Below are 22397 nucleotides of genomic sequence, written 5' to 3'. Positions count from 1 at the left end.
TTATGTTTCAATCTCTGACCCATTTTGAGTTAAATCCTGTATGAAGGACTGTATATGGTTTGGGTTGAGCCTCGCTGGTTTTGCCTGTGGCTAATCAAGTTGTTCCAGCACCGCTTGTTGAAAAGACTGGCTTTCCTTCTCCTTTGTCAAATCTGTTGTTGTGCAATCACTTCTGGATTGGCTGTTCAGTCTACTGTATGGGTACATCGTTCAGCCAATGCTCCGAGCCTTGATTACTCTAATTATATGATCAGCATCCAAATCAGGTAGGGTGACTCCTCTCACTTTATTTTCCTTTTTCAAAATCATCTTAGCCATTCCAGTTCCTTTAGCATGAACTTTTGAGAGACCTTTGATGCTATGGTACCCATGTATCCCCCAAAGGAGGCACTAATGTCAGCTTCCGCTAGCAGGGAAGGAGGGGCGCTGTTTCCACACACCCACACCAGCCCCGGCTCTTATCATTCTTGTTCTATCTTTGCCTATCTGATAACTGAAGAATTATATCACATCCTGATTGTAAATTGAGTTTCTTTAGCTGTCTTTAAAAATCTAGGCAGAAAGCCAGGGCTCTCAGATGTTAGGTTTAAAAGTTTGGTAGCCTCATGGCATGAAGCTTCGCATCTCAGGTTTCAGAAATGCCCAACAGAGACAGCAGACAGGCTTGTGTGCATCCAGTGATAACTCCTCTTCCTCACTTGTTCTTGTTCTTGGCTCCTGGAGATGAAATCATCTGTTCAGCCCGCCACACGTCATCTCCAGGCAACAGACATCCCTCCAAAGAAAAGCCCGGATGGACCTTCAAAACACATTCAGAAGCTGACCACGTGTCACCATTGTCACTAACGCTCATTTGAGTGATGCTGTCTCCTGTGTGGATTATCTCCATAGCCTTCTAACAGTGTCCCAGCTTCTCTGCTGATTTCCTGAGATCTGTTCTCAAGCCAGAAGCCACAGTGTTGTCTGATGCACAAGTCAGAGTCTCTTTTACGCTCCATATCCTCCCTTCTCACCCAGAGTCAAAGCCACAGTTCTGAGTGGCTTGCATGGCCCCCATGCCCATATCCCCATAGTGTCTGCTCAGTCTCTGCCTTAGCCCTGTGGCATCCCTGCCCTTCCTCAAACACACCCAGAAAGCGCCATGACCTTGGTCTCTTTTGCTGTTTTCATCTGTTTGAAAGACAGTTCCCTCTGCCTGCTGTGGGTCCCCAGACATCCACCCAGCTAGTTCCCTCTCCTCCACCTGTTCCAAATTGGAATACCCACCCCAGCATTGCCTTCACGGCCCTGTTTCCTCATGGTACCCATAGGCGGATACACTGTGTATGTTGTACTTGCTTGTTAATTGTTAACTTCCCTCCTAGAAGAAATTAACAAAGAAGAAGAATTTAACAAAGTTCATTTGTTAACTTCCCTCTTAGAAGAACAAAGATTTTGTTCCTTTACTTACCTACTATTCTATCACTAGGATTAATACACTGCCTGGTATATAATGAGTACTCAGTAAATATCCGATGAGTGAGTGAGTGAATGAATGAATGAATGAATGGCCACCTCACAATCAACTGCTTATTTTAAACACTTAGGTTGTTTCCAGTTTTCATAACAAACAATACTAATGTGAATATTCTTGAAGTGAAACGCTCAAGCACAGATATGATTGTCTCCTTAGGATTAATTTCTACATTTGAGTGGCTGGGTCAGGGGGATGTACATCTTTCAAAGTTTCTGGCAGTTAGCCCTCCAGAAAGGCAGTATCAATTTCCATGCTTACCAGAAATATGTGCGTCTTTTCCGAACACACTTACCAACACCAGGTGTTGTCATTTTTAGAAAGTCTTTGCCAAATTGTTACTTGCCACTATCTTCTCAATGTGAGTTTTATGGAAGGAGATTGACGTAATTGGATCAAAACCAACCCTTCTAGAGCAGTCCAGACATGGCCTTCCTATGTGTGTTTCTTCTCACCATCCTCGATCAGAGCCCAGGGCAGAGGCCAGATACGTAAGCGCCAGTGAGGAGGCTAGATGTCCAGACACAGAGCTTTCCAGAAGTCTAATACAGCCCCACCCGCACCCGTAAATGGGGCATTTAGGTTGTCTAGTGGAGAGAATGGAGGATGTATGTTTTATATCACTTCCCGGAACTGGTACTTTTCCCAGCCAAGCTCTGAATAGGACCTAGAGAGCCAACAGTTCAAGCTTTTGCTATCTTCCAAACCCCCTTGTGCCCCTCAAACCAATGGCTCTCAAACTCAGAGAGTCCCCAGATCACCTGCAAGGCCTATTAACACATACACACCTACGTGCCAGTAGGTCTGGGATGATGGGGACCCCCGGTGTGCATTTTTAACAAGTTCTCAGATGATGCCGAGGAGGGAACCACACTTTGAGCACTGCTGGCCTAGACAATGGGTGTTTATTTTGTCTTCTTCCCATTGGTTCTTTTCCCCAACCCCTTTAGCCTGGGTTGGGCCCCAGCCTCCGTGCCCCGTGTGGGCTCTATGATGGCACTGGCCACATTGTGACACTGCAATCTTTTCCTGTGGCTTTCACCCTGATTTAGAGGTGGACTCCAGTATGGGGACCGCATTTCATCTCAGTCCCTTTAGGGTGTGTTGGACTGCTCAGCATAGAGGACTTCCATGAAAGTTCCCCAGAAGGAAGAGGAGAGGTGAGTGGTCTCCCCCGGGCCCTGTGTCAGACTCATGTGTACTGACTAGCACATAAGCAAAGGGCAGAGGTCACCCCATGGCTTGAAAGCCGGAGGCTTATCCCAGGACTATCACTTCCTCTGACCATCAGAGTCTGAGGTCATTAAGAAGACATTCAGTAATGAGACAGGCCAGGAGGTTTGTTTTACAGTCAAGGAATTGAGACCCCAAGAAGAGGAGTGACTAACTTGAGATCACTCTCCTGACCGATGATGAGGGTGAGACTTGAACCCCTGGGCCCCTAACAGCCTCCTGTACGGGAGACAGAGGGACAAGACGGGTATCATGTGGACTCAGGACAGGGACCTGGCAAGTGCCCTGGGTGCTCTACTCTCTTAGGCTTCTAGCACCTCCCTTTGCCCATAGCCTATGTATGAAGTCGTGGAGCCATGCTGCTATGTGGGTTGAACTAGATCCCCCATGGGAATGGGCCTAGCACTGTGCCTGGCGCGTGAAGGGTGTCTGACACCCCCTGCTTTTTGTGACTCCTGCTGGGCTTCCGAGCAGTCCCCTGACCCCCTACTCAGTGCTGTTGTTCCAAAGGGCAGTGTGGTCTCTGGCCACCCTTTGGCTAGATGAGTCTTACACTCCCAGAGGGAGGAAGGGGGAGAAGCTGAAGAACCTTTCTGGTTCTTCCAGGAAGGACACACACCTGAAGGTGCAGATGGCACTTCACGTGATGTCAGCCCCTGATCACATTTTGTGAACTTCCCTTCCCTCCTCACCACATCCTCCTGGGGTTTTCAGAGTCAGAGCTGGAGTGGAAGGTGCAGGCTGAAGTTAAATATAGAAAGGCACCTACTCATGGTGAAATGCGTGGGCTGAGCCTTGGGTGAGGGGGCGTAAGCACCTGCTAAATTTAGCGACCTTACTTCCTCTCCTGGCCCCTTATGGGCCATTATGCAAACAACAGTGCTTGTCAGTTTCCCTCCCAGGAAGACTTGGGAGGGGGAGAGGAGAACTTGGATGTGAAGCCCCCCAGTTCATCACAGTCCCTCACCCCTGGAAGGTCCCATCGGTTGTCACTTTTTACCCCTGCAGCTGATCTGAGAGCTGGCATGGAGGGTGTTGCTGAACTCACTTTACAAATGAAGGCGCTGAGCCCCAGAGAGGCTGAGGGACTTGCCCAGCATCATCTGGGGCTAGGGCCCAGACATAAGCTCAGGGTTTCACGCTGACTCCCCTATCAGTTCCTGAGAACCTAGCACAACAGTGCTCAGGGCTTGGTAGCCCCGTGGCCAATAAATAGCGGTCAGAGTACCCAGAGTCCTGAGCAGATCGTGAACTGAAGATAGAAAGCCTGCACCCAAAAGACTGTGACCCACGAGGAACCCAAGGCTTGAAACTCAAAGGGTGGCCACAGCCTAGTAGCCCTGGCCTCATCTGGGAACCCAGGAATGAGGAGACCCAGCATCGTCTGAAACCTGCTGAATCAGATTCCATATTTTAATAAGGTTCCCCGGTGACTCGTGTGCAAATTTAAGCTTGCAAAGCACTGGGCTAATATGGAGAGCGGTGCTCACTTAGTCAATTCATGGAATTTTGGACTCCAGACATTTGTTCTTTTACTCCCTCATTTATTCAACTGGCATTTATGGATTGACTTCCGCAATTGAGGCCTCGTGCTCAATTCTGAGACAGAAAATGGGTCTCACATTGATAAGCACTTGTGTGTCTAGCAAGATGGCTTAGACTTCTTGGTTTGTTATTGAGATACAAGTGACCTATAGCGTTAACATTAGTTACAGGTGTACAACACTGGTGTGTATTGTGAAACGATTGCACAGTAAGTCTAGTTAGCTTTCACTACTGCACGTGGCTACCACATTTTTTTCTTGTGATGAGATCTGTTGAGATCTATGAGATCTTAAGATCTATCCTCTTAGCAACTTTCTTTTTTTTCTCTTTTTTAAAGATTTTATTTATTTATCCAACATGTAGAGATTGCAAGTAGGCAGAGAGGCAGGCAGAGAGAGAGGGGGAAGCAGGCTCCCTGCTGAGCAGAGAGTCCAATGCGGGGCTTGATCCCAGGACCCTGGGATCATGACCCGAGCCAAAGGCAGAGGCTTCACCCACTGAGCCACCCAGGCACCCCACCCCCGCAACATGGTATTATTAACTATTGTCACTATGCTGTACATTACATACCTAGGACTTATTTGTGTTATAACTAGTACTTTTTGACCACCTTCATCCAGTTTATCCAGCCCCTGCCTCTGGTAACCACCAGTTTGTTCTCTGTTATCTATGAGTTCAGTGTTTGTGTTTTATTTTTTGTAGATTCCACATATAAGTGAGATTGTACAGTATTTATCTTTCTCTCTCTGACTTATTTCACTTCCCACAATGCCCTCAAGGTCCAACTGTATCATTGAATAGCAACATTTCCTTCTTTTTAAATGGCTAAATAATATTTCACCATATAAATATAGCCCACATCTTTATCCATTCATCCACCGAGGGATGGTGGCTCCCATGTCTTGGTTATTGTAAATAAGACCGCACCAAGCATCAGGGTGCATAGATCTTTTTGAGTTAGTGTTTTCACTTTTTGCAGATAAATACCCAAGAGTAGAATTGCTAGATCATAGGGTAGTTCCATTTTTAATTTTTTAAGGGACCGCCATACTATTTTCCATAGTGGTTGCACCAGCTTACATTCCCACCAACAGTGCAGAAGGGTTCCCTTTTTTCTATAACCTCATCAGCACTTGTTATTTCTTGTGTTAGTTTGTCTAATGATTGCAGTGGTCCCATGGGGTAGGTATGTGTAGTTTATAGATGGGGGAGCAGGAGGCTTTAGGCAATGTACTTAAGGTTATGGTGCTTTGTAAGTGGCAGAGCCAGTATCCACCCAGACACTGGCTCTCAACCAGAAGGCTCAGCCACCTCCAAGGATTAAAGACAAAACCAGAGCACCTTGGTGAGGGCCAGAGCCCAGACTCTACACTAGAAAGGACTTGAGCAATCAGCTGTGCCAGGGCTTTGCTTTAATTTTGGCATTAAGCTGCAGAGACATTGACTCAAAGAAGACCTCTTGTAGGTTCTATGAGAGCCAGAGCTGCTCTGGTTGGATGGAAATGTCACCCTTGCCCCATCCCCAGTCACCACATTTCCCTGTGCCCTCTGGAGCCCTATAGGCACAGGCTGAAAGCCACTCACAACTTCTTCACTTTGTAGCTGGGGAACAGGAGCCAGAGAGATGAGATGCCTTGTCCAAGACCACGTAGCTAATGAAGACAAAGCAGGTTAGGGCTGCATAGGCCAAAGGTGAGCTCTGTTCCCTCTTCGGGGCCATTCCATCCCTGAGAGCATGTGACTAACTTCTATCTATCAATTTTTTTTCAAGATTTTTTAAAAAATGTATTTATCTGAGAGAAAGAGATATCATGAGCAGGGTGGAGGGGTAGAGGTAGAAGCAGGCTTCCCACTGAGCAGGCAGCCTGATGTGTGACTTAATCCCCAGGACCCTGGGATCATGACCTGAGCCAAAGGCAGACGCCTAACTGACTGAGCCACACAGGCACCCCTCTACTGACTTCTGTAATGACATTCTATGGGGAAGTCACTGCATCATTGCATTGCATTGACAGCTACAGGCATTCTTTCCAAAATCATTCTTAGTTGTCTCTGTCTCTCTCTATCTCACACACACAGACAGACACACACGCTGTGTCACATGGTTGCATAGAGTTCAAAAAGGCACCAGAGCCCAGAAGAAACCTGAAACCTTCAGATCAGGATCCTTCTCTGAGTTTTCACCTTTGCTGCAACATGCCAGGTGGAAGAGGGAAGCGCTCAGATAGGGGTTGGGTCCATTGCTATCTGTGGATGACGGAGGTGACCCAGCATGCCTGGGAGGGCTGAATGGGAAGTCACACATTTCAACAAACCTCATTTTACACCCACATTTTCCAGTGGGTGACATTCACTGTCTAGAACTTGATGGGAGGTAAGGAGGCGTCCATGTTGTGGCTGAAAAGAGAGACTCCTCCTTCTGCCTATGGCCTCAGTAGGGAAGAGAAGGGCACATCACCTTGTAGACAGCATCAGCCCTTGTGGATTGCTTCTGTCTTGGGTTCTCTGTGAAGGGAAGAACCACCATGCTCTGAGCTGGGCTGGGGGCTGGGGGCTGGGCGGCAGGCTCTCGGATGCCCCTGTGTGCGTCAGGCTCCAGAGGGTCCTTGGCTGGCAGGATCCCCATTTTACAGATATGGAAATGCAAGTCTCAGAGAAGCTAAACCAGAAGCCCAAAGGACCCAGCAGGTAGGGGAGGAGGTCACGTGGCCTTTGGATTAGGAACCCCAGCTACATAGGAAGCTACTGGATCCCAACGATGTAGCAGGCCAGCCATGGGACCAGCTGTATGACCACCTCTCTGCTTCGTGTCTCTGTCACATGGTGGCAATTATGACAGCATCCATGTCACAGAGCTAGTATGAAGATTAACATAACTGAAGCACTTAGGATAGGACCTGGCAGGTAACAAATGCTTGGTAAATGTTAACTATCTTTATCACGGTTGCTGTGGGGCAGCTGCTCCTGCTGGTGTTAAAGTCTATATTCAAATGTTACCTTCCTTATTGTTTTTTTGTTTTTGTTTTTTGTTGTTGTTTTGTTTTTTTGCTGGGGGGCAGGGGGTGGTTTCCCATTAAACAGCTGCAGGAAGTGAGGCAGAGAGAGGAGGAATGGTCATGATCAGGGACAAAGCAGAGATGCATTCAGTTTTGGCGTGTTGCTTTTCCATAAAGCCAGGACTTCTGGTCTCCTGCCTGACCCCTGGTTTCTTCATTTGCTTTCCCTGAAACTGAGAACCACTTGGCATCCCCAGGGGAATGTAAGGCTGGGGTCATAGCTTCCAGCCAGCTTCTGCAAAGATTCTGACTTCTAACTTTATTCCCACCTTGCGTTTGAGACCACTCTCTCCCTTCCTTCTGCATTTAGTGCATGCCAGGCACTCAGGACAAAAAGATAAATAATATATGATAGAGGCCATGCTCCTGCCCTGGCCCCAACCTCAACCATGGAACATCCTTCCATCATTGCCTTAGTCTCTGTGTTGATAACATGCCTGGTCTTCTGGGTCCTCCGCCTCCTCTGTGTCCTCCTCACCAGTGGCCTTCTTTCATCTGATTACTTCCTTACGATGAGCAAATGCTTCTGGGTGGAATCACTGGAACAGAGGAAATGGTACCTTGTTAAGACTTTTGGTCCATGTTCTTAGTTGGCCCTTAGAAAGATACTATCTTAGGGGCACCTAGGTGGCTCAGTTGGTGAAGTAGTTGGCCCTTGATTTCAGCTCAGGTCATGATCTTGGGGTCCTGGGATCAAGCCCCACATCAGGCTCCACATTTGGTGGGGAGTCTGCTTGGAGGATCCTCTCTCTCTCTGCCCCCGTCCGCACTCACATTCTTGATCTCTGAAATAAATAAGTAAATCTTAAGAAAAAAAGGTACCATCTTAAAGATGTTCACTCCAGCATTGTTTCCTGTTTCCCCAACTGGTCTATCAGTAAGGATGGTGTGTACAAAATGTGGTCAGTTTACACCATGCAGTGCAATGGGGCTATGAAACGTGGTGACACATGTGGACATTCAACGACTCGAAAAGACACTGATAATATAAATGAAAAATGTTGCACATCTAATAGACATGTAATATAAAACCAAATTGCATATGTGCATAGAAAAGGGTTTTTGAGGGAGGACAACACGTGTGAGCAATGGAAATTTTCTTTTTATGCTTTCTGAAATATTCACAATAGGCACTATCTTTATAATCAGAAAAAACATCCATGCCTTCCTCACTCCTCTGCCAGAAATGTGGGTGGGTTGCCACTAGCCTTGGAACTGGGCAGCTGTCAGACCGCATCCTGGGCACCCAGAGGCAACCTGGTGCACGGTGAAGGCTGGCGGTAACCCCCAGGTCCGGGGGTGGGGGTGTCCTGCCTCAGTGCCTCTCAGCTCTGATTGGCGCAGCGCATGCTCCAGATCAGAAGTCTTGCTGGCCTGATCCCCCTGTGCCTTCTTTGGCTCTGGTTCTCATGAGCAGTGCTGGCCGCTCAGGAGTGGGACAAGAGCATCCTCATCCTTCCTCTCCTCCCATCTCCTCTTTCTAACCTGCAGTCTGCAAACCAGTCTCGCTACTTCTGTATTCCCTTCCCTTCTCTTCCTCAAGCAGTGGGCCTTTAAATCTGGCAGACCTGAGCTCCCCGCCTGTTGCTGCCACTAACAGGCTGCAGTCCTCAATTTCTCCATCTGTAAAATGGGGGTCATATAGTGCCCATTTTGTAGAGTCGAGGCATATTTTAGTGTTTAGTGTGCTCCTTGACCCCTGGCTCCCCTGGCCCTTGTATGCTGGCCCTGCCTGACTTTCTCATTCCCTGGTCTGAGGGTCTGTGTATAAATTCCCTGCATCCATCAGCTGTTAGTGGGGCCTGACCCCTGGATGGGGACACATCCAGCCCTCTCTGCACTCAGACCATGAGTGCCAGGCTTTGAGACGCAGTGCTGGCTCTGAGGGTCGAGCTGGCATGGGCAGGGCACAGACAGCGTCTGCTGCAGATCTGGCTGAGTTGCCTTAGCTAAGTGCCATCACCCCCATGGGAGGTGGCTCCCCACCGCAGACCATTCGTGAGTCACAGCATCCTAGGGACAGATGCCCTGAGTCAGGAACCCCCGCAGACCTGGTGGGACCTACCACCATGTATACAGACATAACACTACGTCCTTCTGACTCTTTTTATTGGGAGGAGGGGGACAGGGAGGTCGGTATGGGAAGGGGAGCGAGTCCCATTGCCCTCACCTCCCACAGCCCAGCAGAGAACAGAGTGAAGACTTAAAAGCCACTGTCCCGGGGCCATTTCCTCAGCAAATATGTCACCATGCGAGGTCCTTGGTTTCTAATCTGAGTACAGGGTTGATGGAAAGTTGGCGTGAGAAGTAAATGGATAATGGATGCGAGGTGATTAGCAGAGGCTTAGGCATTTGGTACTCATTATTACTGTTGTTTTTATGGGAGATAATTTTTGTCTAAATGCAATTAGTGGTTTATAATCTATGGCTCTTTTTACTGCACTCGCCACAGAGAGAAACCATGGAGCCAGCAGTCACTGCAGCAAGTTATTTCTTTAGAATGGGAACAGAATGGGTGGTGTAGTCACCTCAAATATGCTATTGAGGGCCAGAAAGGGCCTTACAATCATCTAGGTGGGGGGCATTCCCTAGTTCTCGGTGACTTCTCCAACCACTTCATTACCGTTCATTCTTCTATGCATCCAACATAAGTGATGAGAATTATTAGGGCAACATACTGTGATGGAGATATTAGTGATGGAGAATTATTATGTGCCACGCACTTTGCTAGGCACCCAAGACCCTGGAAGCTACTGGCACTTGTTAAAGCCCTGGCTAGGAGGCCTGTGGCAGTTGCCACATCTGGGAGTTTGTTGCATTCCTTCCAGTGAAGAGGGGAGAGTCTCTGGCCAGAACATTCTTCCCATATCCCCGGGCCTGCACACCCAGTCCAGTTCAGGCTTTTGGCTTCCTGTATTGTCCTGCCCTTCATTGGGGTCTCCCGAGACCTGAGCTGCCCAGCACGGTGGGACCAAGGGCCACAGCGGCCCCTCCCTGTGTTTGAGGAAAGACACCTAGCGTGTCCACAACTAGCTATGGTTGGAACCCCAGGCCAGGGGTTTCTTCTGCTCTCTGCTTCTCGAATGTATGTCCATGTCCGTGCAGAGTGCCAGAAGCGTTGGGGCCCCACAGCATAGGTATGACTCGTCTTCCAACTGAAGAGGTGAAAAGAGGTGTATTTTATCCTGTGGATAGATGCATGTATAGATGGCAGAATAGAATTTTATGTGGGCATAGATTTTCAAGATAAAACAGGAGACTAAGGCATTTGGGCTTGTGGGGACTGCTTTGGGTGATGTCCCTGGACCTCCCTGAGGGAAACCTTTCAAAGTCCTCCCCACTTGTGGTTGCTTTAGTGGAAAAATTCTAGAACTTCACCACGGTGATATCCAGAAGATAACCTCCCCCTGTGCTTCACTTCCTCGGTTGAGGGAAGTATGGAGATAGGATGAATTGTCTTGTGACGGACTTAAGTGAGACTCACGGAAGAGTTTTTTAACCCATGCCGTTGTGAGAGGATCAAAGGAAACCTCTGTCTCTGGGTCATTTGGGCTGGAAGTCCATGGAGAGGAGAAACTAATGAAAAGAGAGCATCTTCCTCTTTTGGTAGTGCTGGGGCCTCAGCTTTTGTCAAGTACTCACCACCTTTCAGAACCATGATTCATGAGATTCTGGCTGATGTTGAAGCTCTTCTGAGACCGACATTGCTCGCTCCTTTGCTTTTCTCATGGCGCCTGATCAGAGAGACCTATCCCGCCTGCACCCCCCCTTTCACCCCATCATCCTCCAAAGCTTGGCTTGCTTTCGTGCTTAGCTGCACCTGACGGGTTAGCTATGTATGTGTTAGAATGTAAAGTCCACTTCTCTTCACTCTTTGAAGGAACACACTCTATGAAACCAGGCTTAACCAGAATATTACTGACCGAATACTGTCTATGAAACAGAATTTGCAGGCAAACAAACAAACAGAAAATCAAACAAACAGGAAAACCCAACTAAATTCAGGAACATAAACTCCTTTGGGGTATTTAACCCTCAAAACATAGCTTCTAGAGAGTGTCAAGAACTCGGCTACATATGACATGGTCTCCTAAAGATTCTGTATCCTGCCTTCTGGCCAGCATACCAAGATCATGGTCTTACTTGGTACATGGCTATCTCCCCAAAGACTGGAGCCCCCAGTATCAGGGACCAGGTCTGATTCATTCTTCCCCCTGCATGCAGTAGGCACTTAGCAAATGTTCAGTGACCTAATTTCAAAAGTCCAGAAGGATTCTATGTGTTACCAAGGAGGAGAGGAGACCAAGGGTAGAAAAATGTTTGACAAGAGTCGGAATGGAGTTTTCTGGTTAATCCATTCTTGCTTGGAGCATTCAAGAAGTCCTTCCCTTCACCTCTTTCCCTTTCATTTCCCAAACTCTCAGCTTGATCAACTATGTCCCCATTCACGTAAAGGTGCCTGATTGCATACATGCAAAGAAGGGTGGGGGGATGCCACCCTTCGGGTATCTGCCAAGCCCTGCCCTCAGCAGGGCCAGAGCTCCCTGTTTCCAGGAGCAAAGAGAGCCTCACATTCTGGAAGGGGAGAAGAGAAAAACCTTTATGAGTAGATAGTATTTACCAGTTAAGGACAGCTATGAGCCCCCAGAGGTGATCTCCAGCAGGCTCAGGAAGGATGGAACTGGACATGCAGAGAGGGGTAGCTGTTCCCATAGCCTCTTCCCTTATCCTGTGTATAGAGCTGCTCAGAAAACACTGGTTATAATACAAATTGATGTGTTTCACCAAACGCCTACTCACCAATCATGGATTCAACACATACCATTGATTCATTCATTGGTCCATTCAGCCAGTGCCTGCCATATGTTGGGCCCTGTCCTAGGTGCTGGATATTTGGCAGCACTGAGCAAGACAGGCAAAGTCCTTCCCTGCTCTTATGCAGCCCACAAGGTCAGGGACAGTAAACAAGTCACAGCTCATATATGGGAGACACCACCATGTGCCAGGCCCTGATGAGGCCCTTCTCATGCAGAGTTCTTGTGTAGGGATACATTCTGAGAGTCAGGATGTATAGCATGTTGCAAGACTTAGTATCTCTGGTTTCTGTACCCTACTATCAGTGGGACCCATCCCTGTGGCCTTTCCCAGTCACTGGCATGCCCCCAAATATCCACTCACAGTTAAAAATGCCCCATCAGGATGTGGTACAGTCTAACCCATTAGAAACCTGCCATGATGTCATTTAATCCTCACAACAACTCATGAAATTGGTTCTGCTACAAATCCCCATTTTACAGTAGTGAAGTTGAGCCACAGAGATGTTCGGCAACTTCTTCAAGGTCACACAGTTGGAGTGATGGATTTGAACCCCAGGAGCTTGGCTTCAGGGACTCTGATGAGCCTGGCTCTTCACTCTTCTACCCTGTAGTCTCTCAAGCAAATACAGTAACTAGGAACTCTAGGCAGCTAGAGATTCTGTGCTGAAAATAAATCAAGATGATATGATAGAGAGAGGAAATGTTTCCTCTGTGTAAAACATCCTACTGTCCCAACAAAAAGAACAGAGAGCATAACAAGAGTCAACTGCAGGGCCCCCACCCCCACCCCAGTGCTTTGCACACAAGCAGTGTGGACACACCATTAAAATGGGGAGGGCAGTATGTGTGTGCACACATAAGTGATACAGCCTTTAGTGAAACCCTCTGCCATGATGTCGTGAAAACCACTCTTTCATGGAGGGCAGACCTCTTTCTCTCTGCATATTCAGCCAGTGGAAAAGTAACTGTTGGTTGCCTGTGGTGTAGGTCCAAGCTGACAGAAGTGGGTATGTGGAACTTTGACATTGACGTTTAAAGACTTCTTGTTTGGTCTATAGTAGGTATTCAAACGGATGGATGGATAGAAGGTTGTATGGCTGGATGGATGGATGGTTGGATGGATAGGTGGATGGATGGATGGATGGATGGATGGATGGATGGATGGATGGATGGTTGGATGGATCGCTAGGTGGATGGATGGATGGATGGATGGATGGATGGATGAATGGATGGCTAGGTGGATGGATGGATGGATGGATGGTTGGATGGCTGGCTGGCTGACTGGACAGATGAAGTTTGGTGCCCCATATGGAACTTCTGGTTGCAGAGGCCAAATATATTCAGGGACCAAATTAAGAAGGTATAGAATTAAGGGCTAAATTACCAGTCAAGATCAATTCTTTGTTTGTTTGTTTGTTTATCTTTACTCAGATTAAGTCAAGAATAAGGATGGGATTTTCTTTCATTTTTTTGGCTCACTACTGTAAACAAATGCCTGGATCCTCAGTCCTCATGGTATATTTTAGCTAGTTGAGTACCTATGATGTGTCCGGCATATCAACAGACATTATGGCTTTTAGTTTTCATTTGACAAGTCAGGAAGGCAGAACAATGGAGTCAGTGGCTGAGCTGGAAATCAAAACCAGGGCTGTCATTTCTACAACCCCGTCTCCTCCCCCAGCACACACAGGAAAGTAGTTCTGAGGGGCTGTAGTCTCAGTGTGACTCACTTATGTTGTGGGTTCTCTCGAGGTGTGACGAAGGGCTTGACAAGAGACCCCAGGTCAAGGAGATAGGAGCGAGGATTACAGAGGAAGGAGCCCGGGTTCGTTTCTGCTGGAAAGCCCAGGGAGGGTGGCTTGGTCAGCAGCGGGGCCAGTTAGTCACTGAGGCGAGGGTGGATAGGAACGTGAGTGAGGGGGGTTAAGGGTGTGGAATGAGCAACCTCCGTGGAAAGATAGCCCAGGACCCAGAATGTGCTGGAGAATGCAGGGGTGGGGAAACAGGTGGGTTCCCCTTCTCTTTTGCCTCTAGTTCTTCCATTCTCCTCCCCGTCTGTCTACCACATCTTAGCTGTGGGGAGGAGGGGGAGGATCCTCAGGGGGACAAGGAAGAGGGAAAGAGAAAAGATGGCTCGCTCACTTTCATTACAGGCTTTTTTTTTTTTTTTTTTTTTTTTAATAGGCTGCTCCCTACTGCAGCTCCTCCCTGTCCTAGCTGTGTGATCTGGAGCAGGTCACTTTGCCTCTCCAAGCCTCTGTTTTTGTCTCACAGGGTTATCTTAGAAATTAGACAAGAAACTGTATGTGATATTCTTGGCCAAGGCTGGCACGGGGTAGGTGTCCAGGAATTGGCTCCTGTCTTCCCTTCCCTCCCCTCCCTGGTTGAGTGAGTCTGATGAGAGCAGAGCAAAGAGCCAGCCTCCAGCCAGGCAGGGGCAGGGGAACTGAGCCTTCGCCAGCTTCTCCTACTCCCTTTTGCTTTCCCGTGGACCTGGCTGCCTCAGCAAGGGTACTTCTTTGAGTCACACCACAGTCATGACAAGTGGCCTCTGAAAGTGGACCCACCAGAAGCCTCAGAGATGCAGAGACCAGGACCTCATGAAAGTTTACCTGGTCATACAACTGGGAACAAATGGACTAGCCAGGGCTGATGCCCAGGACTGTGGACTCCTCGTGCAGTGCTCAGGTCCCAGTTCCTTCTGCCTGTCTGCCTGCTCAGCATCTGCGTGGCATTGGGCACAGAGTATGGGCTTCCCAGGTGTTGGGTGTAGGAATCAATGAAGGAGGAAATTCAGGTTCTCCTGGCCCAGACCTGTGAGATGAGGGCGTGTTTATTAATCTTTGTAGAATCAATAAACAAATAAAAAGAACGCTTCCCTCAGGACCAGGCTCTCTGTACATGTTTGTTTTCCCCCTCTTCTCCACCACAGTGTGCACCCAAACATGCTGTCTTGGGCTCATCCTGCCAGGACTGGAGAGAGAAATAGGCAGTGTCATTCCAGAACTTTGCTGAGCTCCCCAAGTTCTGCCCCACCGAGTACACCCCTCGGCTTTCTGGCCACCCACCCCTATAGCTCTTGCAGTCACTGCTTTCTGGGTGGCCTTGGAGGCAGAGGCTGAGGGCCATGGGGCTGCACCATCCGGGGGGCCCCTGTCTTCATCCTGTCTACTGGATGGCTGTGTGAGTCGATGGACAGAGCCCAGAGTAAGTGGAGGACCTAGTTTTGAGTCATGGACCTGCCACTTCTTAGCTGTATGATCTTAGGTGAGTTATGTTAACTCCCTGGTCCCCTTTTGTCATCTCTAGAATGAGGATGGGCTTACCCCGTGGTTTGGGAGGGGAAGGACTGTCGACAGCTGGAGGCTGGGGTGGTTGTGAGAACACTCTGGAAGCATTTGAGCTGCGGTCGTGTGGGAATGCTTTGTTGCTGCCCCTGTGTCATTGCCAGTGCTCCCTTGTCTGAAGCAACCTGGGGAGGTGGACTTGAGAACCTGGACTTGACCTTGGCCTTAAGCATGTCCCGTGGTCTCTGAGAACCTCCTCAGTTTTTCTCATCTGGAGAGTGGGCATGATCGGCCTGTCTGCCTTCCAGGGTCATCTGTGAGCATCTGAGGTAATATTGCAAGTCTGTGGTTGAGAAGTGCTTTGTAACTCTCCGGCGGATTTGGGTACAGTTGTGGGGGGAGGTATAAAGAAGCTCAGACTTCCTTCCAAGAGGAGGCAGATGGGGGTGGGGGGAACCCCAACTCTCTTGTGAGCTGGGTGACTACTGAGGGCACGTTACTCACCCTCCTGGGCCTCGGTGTTCTCATCTGAAGAGTTCCTGTGCCCAGCGCTCTGTGGGCGGTCACTAGGATCACGCTGTCACACGCTTGCTTCCAAATGGCCCACAGGGACCGGGCCTCCTTCTCTGGGCCACTATCACCCTAGAACAACAGAGCTCTCTGACCTCACTTGGCTCCTGCCAAGGTGCTCCCCTGGCTCCAAGGGCTTCTCTGAAACGGCCTGGCTTCCTGGAGCTCCCAGTTGCCGCTGGCCGCTCTGTGCATGTGATCTCCTGCTCCAGATATCGCAATCCCTCTCCAGGCTGCCCGGAAAGCCCCGGCTGGCGGCGGCTGGGCAGGGGCAGGGGCAGGGAGGGCTCCTTGGGTATTGCCCCATGGGGCCGCTATTTGGGTTCTGTTTGCAGACAACCCCGTTCCCTCTATAAGGAGCAGTGGGCGGCTGAGGGAATTTGGGCTTCCGGTGGTGAGGAGATGATTCCAAGCACAATATCGCCATACGGACAGTGTATTTGGGGAACCGTGTGAAATGTTGTGGTTGAATGGCACCGAGGTCCGCTGCAAACGGAGAAATGATGTTGGAATCCACCCTCTTGGGAGTGTGAGTGCTGATGTGGGAGTTTTCTGCTCACGGGTCTCTTGACACTGTGCCTAGGGACAGCAGGCAGGGCGATGTGCCCATGAATGCTTCCAGCACTGGCTCACATTCTGCCAAGATGGTTGGCCCATTTTATTGGTCAGGAAACCAAGGCACAGGGAAGTGAGTGGACCATCCCTGGCGGAGCAGTGTGTGGGTAGCAGACCTTCACCGGAACCCAGGATCCTCTGACCACAAAGCCGCCGGTCTCAGCCTGGGCTTTTTGGTGCTTCTTATTGAGGCCCTCACCCAAGTGCCAGGAGCTGCCCAGCTGCGTGACCTTGAGCTGGTCACCTGATGTCGCAGGCTCCAGTTTCTGTCTCTGTTTTGTGGGAAGACTAGACTAGCTCAGTGTTTCTCAAGCCTTTCCACAGAGAGGGCTACATGAATTTGGGGGGATTGTTGTGTTTCTCCTTCAACATTCTCATGACAGTTTATATTCTTCTCCATGATTTTATCAGTGTTTGTTTTAAAATTACGTTAATTTTTTTTTTCCTTCCCTAAGTCTCCCAGTAAACTTGATGCTCTGAGATGTGCCATGTACCCCTGGTACAATGCCAAGGTCCCCACCTGGGCTGAGAACCTGGGGCATGAGTGATTCCTGAGGGCTGTGATTTCCATGTCCCTAATGCTTGGCTGAGGTTTTCGAGGCCGTGCAGTGCATTTGTGGGTCTCTGGGGACACCGTAACAGTGTTGCAAGGCCCTTCTCCTGCCTGCAGTGCGTACTCTTCCTGGTTACTCCTTCCTGGGCCAAAGGCCTGGGGAAGGCCTGCTCCAAATTTGTCATCCTTCCATTGGCAGCAGGTGACCCAGGCCAGGATCAGAGCAGGACAGAAGAGGACCCTTGCTATGCTAAATTTGTCTCTGTATTATCAGCTGTGGCCGTGGGTAAATCACACACTCGAGATTCCCAGTCCTTTGCAGACATGGGTGCAGACCTGGATCCTTCATCATAGGATTACGGTGACGCGGAAAAAAGCAGGGGTGGGAGAGATCCCAGCAAGCGGTCTGACATGAGGGACATGCCAGGACAGGTGAAAGATCCCTGCTATATCTTAGGACCACAGAACTCCAAAAATCTGTAAGCCACTTCCCCTTAAAAAGCTCCTTTTCCAAAAATATCTCCCTCCTCAGTACTGTTTGCAGCCTGAGAGTCTCCTGGTCACTGAGGCTTTGGGTTAAGGCATGGCCAGCCCTTTATTAGAATGCATTTGTTCCACAGAAAGGCTGGGCTAAGCTCCCACCCCACCTTCTGTTTAATTGGCCATGTGACCTTGGCAAGCCATTTCTCTCCTCAGAGCCTCCCTTTCTTCGTCTGTAAACCAGAGATGCCCAAGCAAGTGAGCTGCTGTAAACAAGATATTTTTAAGGTGCTGGGAGGCTAGTGAGACAACAGATGACTCAGTGGGCCTGTTGTAGCCTGGGACATGAAGTCCAACACGGGCTATGTCACAGGCTATCTGGGGACACCGAGGTACCAGGCTTGGAGAGTCAAGGACCCTTCATGGCAGGGACTGGGGGCTCATCTGAGGTATGAAAGATACTAGGATCACCCAAGAAAAATGGGGATACAGGGCACCTTGCAGGCAGTGGAAATGGCTGGAGGGTAGGCCAAGGCGCCATCCTAGGCCCCGACGCTGCATATAGACGGTATCTCTGTTCTCCAGAGAACCCTACCCGTAGTTGCTGCTCACCCCACTTTGCAGGTGAGGAAAGTGGGCAGAACCCATTAAGCAGCTTGTGTGAGGCTACCTGGCTTGGAAGTGGCTCAGCCAGGCTTCAAACCCAGGCCAGTCAGAGCCCAGAGTCTGTGCCCCTAAGTGGCCTCCCTCCTTCCCGACTGGTGAGTGGGAACCAGGGGCCATGTTTCCCACTGGATAAAGGAAAAGGTAGAGAAGGCCTCCCTTCGTGGCCGGAGCCTGGGGGAGTCAGCCCTGAGAACAGAGGGCCTCAGCCTCCACACCAGCCTCTCTGCAGGGCGGATTGTTGAGAGAGCCAGAATTCCTCTGGTCCTTCAGCACTTCCTTCCTGGTCTCACCTTTCTGACAGACCCATATGACACCCCAATCCTGCGTCTTACCCTCTGGGCACCCAGCACAGGGTCTCAGAGTCAAGGAATGTTTGCTGGGAGGAAGCTAAAAATCCATGCCCCTGTTCCTAATACAGCTTCTGCCCATAGGAAACACTCACAGGGTGTCTGGGGCCTAGAAGGGTAGGATGCCGTTCAGCTTGCATATTTCAGAGTTGAGAGAGCCGGGGTCCAGAGAAACGGGCTCCCCTGGGTAGCCCTGTTTCTCTGGCGGAGAAGGAGTTGGGTGAGCCGTGGGCCCACCTCCCTCCTCCTGAAGCCAGGGAGCCTTGCCATCCCCAGGACCCCACCCTCGCTTGGCCCATCCACCCCTTCCAGGGGGTTCCGAGCCTTGGCTGTTTGCCAACAGAGCTTGGCCCCTCATCTCATCTGCAGGAGATGTACCCTTTGAGGTTTTACAGGAGGGAGGGGCTCTGGGGACCCCACAGTGGCAGTGGGTAGGGACCCAGCGGGGGATGGAGAGCAGACTCTTGTCCGTTTCCACGAAACGGCTGCTGTGGAGACCTGAAGCCTGGGCACCGCTTGCTTCTAACCCTGGTGGCATCAGAGCTTTGGAACGCCCAGATTGCCCCCTAAGTGGGAGCCGCAAGGGCTGTTGTGAAAACTGGGACCTCCCAGACACGCTGGGCGGGGGCTGGCTGCCGCTGCTGCCTCATTGAACAGGAAAGGTGGCTCTTCAGAGGCAGCTGTCTCCCCCGCACAGCCGACAAATCATTGTTTTAATGAGTTGTCACTTGGACAATGGGGCTAAGTCTTGGCCCTGATTCAGGGCTGTTGCCCTTCTACCCATCTCCCCCCTCCCTTCTATGGTTTTTTTTCCCCCCTCTCCTGCTTGCTTGCTTCTCTCTCTAGCCTCCACTTACTGGAAATGAAATCTCTCAGCGCTTGAATGGCAGGGAGGGAGGGAGGCGCCCAGACAAAGAGAAGGCTTTGTCTGGTGGTGAATTTGGATGGCAGGTGGGTGGCAGGGAGCACACAGACTTCCTCCATCCGCCTGTCACGGAGCTCTCTTAGTGTTGGAGGAGGAGTGATGGGTTCAGTCCTCCGGCCATGTCTGGGTCCTAAATTATGGGGTTAGAAAGAGAGCCCCAGCCCACTAGCCCCTGGTGGAGAAGGAGTTGGGTGAGCCATGGGCCCACCTCCCTCCTCCTGAAGCCAGAAGGGCAGAGTGGTGGCCGCTTGCTCTTTGGGGGAAGGGGCGTGAGTCGGGCTGGGAGGTCCTGCTTTCCAGTGGCCCATGAGCCAGAGGAGGCCGGCCTGTGGAACCTGGGCTCAGCATCTCACGAGGCCATCAGCTCCCTCCTTGTCGCCGCTCCGCTTCCTCACTGAGGGGACTCCCACCCCCTCCTCCCCACGTGGCCAGATGGATTCAACACATATGAGATCCGAATTCTCAGCCCCATCCCTGTCGGCTCTGTCTTCTTCCCCACCGTCCTCATCATCGGCATCCTGGCCACCATCACAGCATTTACACATCACACACTAAGTGCCTGAAAAGAGGGGGGCATCTCCCATGCAGTAGCTGTTCGATAGAAATGATTGGAGGCTAACTCAATTTCCGCTTTGTCAATAACTTCGGGGGCAAGATGGCGTCGCCCTCTGGGCCTCAGGTTTCCTATCTGTCGCATGAAGATAACAGTAGCACTTTCCGCAAAGGGCTCGCAGAGGTTTAAGAGTGTTGGGTACCTAGGCCGCTTGGAAGAGGTCCCGGTGCTGGCCAGTGATTTCCGAGGGCTGTTGGAGCAGGGTGGTGGGGCTGTACCCTGGGAAAGGATGCAAAAGGGATGTATTTGGTGTCAGAGACATCGTCCTCATAATAACTTGCCCCTAATGCCCTATAAACACCCTCTTAACACTCCAAAAACCAGTTGCATCATTTCATCGCTGTTACTGGCCACAGCCCTCGAGTGGCTTTTCCTCTCCGTCTCAGCCAGTGACATCAGCAGGCCCCTGGTCAGGGCATATTAGCCTCTATTCTTCCCCCCACTCTCCATCCCTCTCCCGGTCCAGGGAGACCAGACGCCATGGCTTCTGCTCCTAAGTGTCTCTCGTTAGGCTCCCTGCTGCTCATCCCACCCCCTGCCCACCACCCTCCGGCCCGTTCTCTTCTCCTGCCTCCTCCTGGCCCCTTGCTTTCTGCCTCCTCCTTCTCAGGCTGCCCTCCCCGTGCTCGCCCACGGAGGCTTTCTGAGTCCCAGACACGGCCCATAACCCCCTCCTGAGCACCCTTCAGTGGCAAGAGGTGGTCACTGGTCAGAGTGGTCAGGGTCCACTGGCTGTGTCCCACACCGGCCCTGGCCCCGAGCGCAGGAGGCGATGGCTGGCAGCATCTGCCAACAGCTCGCTCGGTACATTCGTGGAACGAATGTTTATCCTTTGCCTTCTCTGAGCCTAAGGCTGTGCCCTGCACGTGCCAGCCAGCTCATGAATCCCACCTATGAGGGAGGTGTCATCGCTCCATTTTGCAACAAGAAACTAAAGCCCAGAGAGGTTCACTGGGTGGCCAAGGCCATGCGGCTGACAAGCCTCAGTTCTGATACCACAGTCTCTGTGGCTGAAGGCGCTGTCCCCATCCCCCCCCAGGCCACACAGGGGCCTGGCGGGCACAGCCTTACTCCTTGCCTGCAAAGGAAATGAGCGAGGGGTGGCGTGGTAGCTGTGGCAGGGCTGTGACACGAAGAAGGGAGCTCAGCAGGTGGCAGGAGCAAAACTCTATCTCGGCCAGCTGCGAGGCCCGGAGGCGCGGAGGCCAGGAATGGAGTGTGAACTGGGGGTGGCGTGGGGTGAGTCCAGCAGCTGTGGAGACCCATGTGCCCTACTACAGTGAGGGAGAGGGGCTGGGGCCCAGATGCAAGGGGGCACCCGGAGGAGATCAGGGGTAGGGTGAGCCTGGGGAACTGGGGAGAGACCTACAGAGGGCACTACCCGGTGGCTGGTGTGACATGTTGAGAGGACAATAGAGAGACAAAGCGAGGAGCTAGGGAGGCCTGCCTCCATCCTCTGCCACCCCTGTCATCTGTGAAGCACCCCTACCCCCCCCCCCCCCATGGTTGGTGGCACTCCGCTGCTCCTTGCACGGACAGTGCAGGCTCGCCCCTCGTGCAGCCTTCCCGGCCCCTCTCCGCAGGCACACCTAGGGCACCCTGAGTACTGTCCCGGGGCACCCGGCCTCTCTGGGCACCAGCCTGGGGCAGGGGTTGAAGCAGGGGGCTGAAGCCGAGTCATCCTGCGTCCCCAGGTCCTGGCCTGATCCCTGTTTGCCTAGAGATGAGGAGCAGAGGGGAGCTCAGGCTTCTGGTGCTCACAGCACACCAAGTCTCCTTGACCTCTGGGAGCCTCTGCCCTGTCCGGGCCTCAGTTTCCTTGTGGGTACAGGGAGGGCTAGATGGCCACTGAGGGCCCTGTCCACAAACACCGGGGCCTGTGCTATGACTGCGACAGAGGGGGACCCAGAGGAAGGTCGGAGGCAGAATCCCCGCTCTGACTGTCAAGCTCTTTGCTTTTTATAGTAATTACCGCTTAGTCCTCGGGCGTCGGGCCGTTGTCAACACTGGGGTTTCAGAATCCAAGGACATCCCAGCGCTTGGCTCTCCTTCAGCTTGTGTTCTCATCCTCACCCCCCACCCCCGTCACTTCGTCTCAGCACCGCTCTGTGTGGCCCATTGCCCAGGGAGGCCAGGAAAATACACGTAGTCCCTGGGGGCGATGGCAGAAAAGACTT

At 51.1% G+C, this 22397-nt stretch overlaps 1 protein-coding gene across 4 annotated transcripts in view; it reads left to right on the top strand.

The window, feature by feature from the left end:
• Nucleotides 1–22397, top strand: part of HIVEP3 (HIVEP zinc finger 3) — a 453641-nt gene that overhangs the window by 242625 nt on the left and 188619 nt on the right. Inside the window, exon 1 of one of the 4 annotated variants that reach the window (XM_013045184.2) lies at nucleotides 1700–2673. The exons of the other annotated variants lie outside the window; for them this stretch is intronic. The gene's annotated coding sequence lies outside the window, so the exon portion shown is untranslated. Of the gene's footprint in view, nucleotides 1–1699; nucleotides 2674–22397 lie in introns of those variants that run through there. 4 annotated transcript variants of the gene reach the window in all.

The sequence above is a fragment of the Mustela putorius genome, unplaced genomic scaffold (assembly GCF_011764305.1).
Source record: "Mustela putorius furo isolate JIRA1106 unplaced genomic scaffold, ASM1176430v1.1 tig00003853_pilon_pilon_pilon, whole genome shotgun sequence".
Lineage (NCBI taxonomy): Eukaryota > Metazoa > Chordata > Mammalia > Carnivora > Mustelidae > Mustela > Mustela putorius.
Note: the sequence above shows the minus strand (reverse complement) of the source record. Positions and strands in the feature narration are given on the sequence as shown.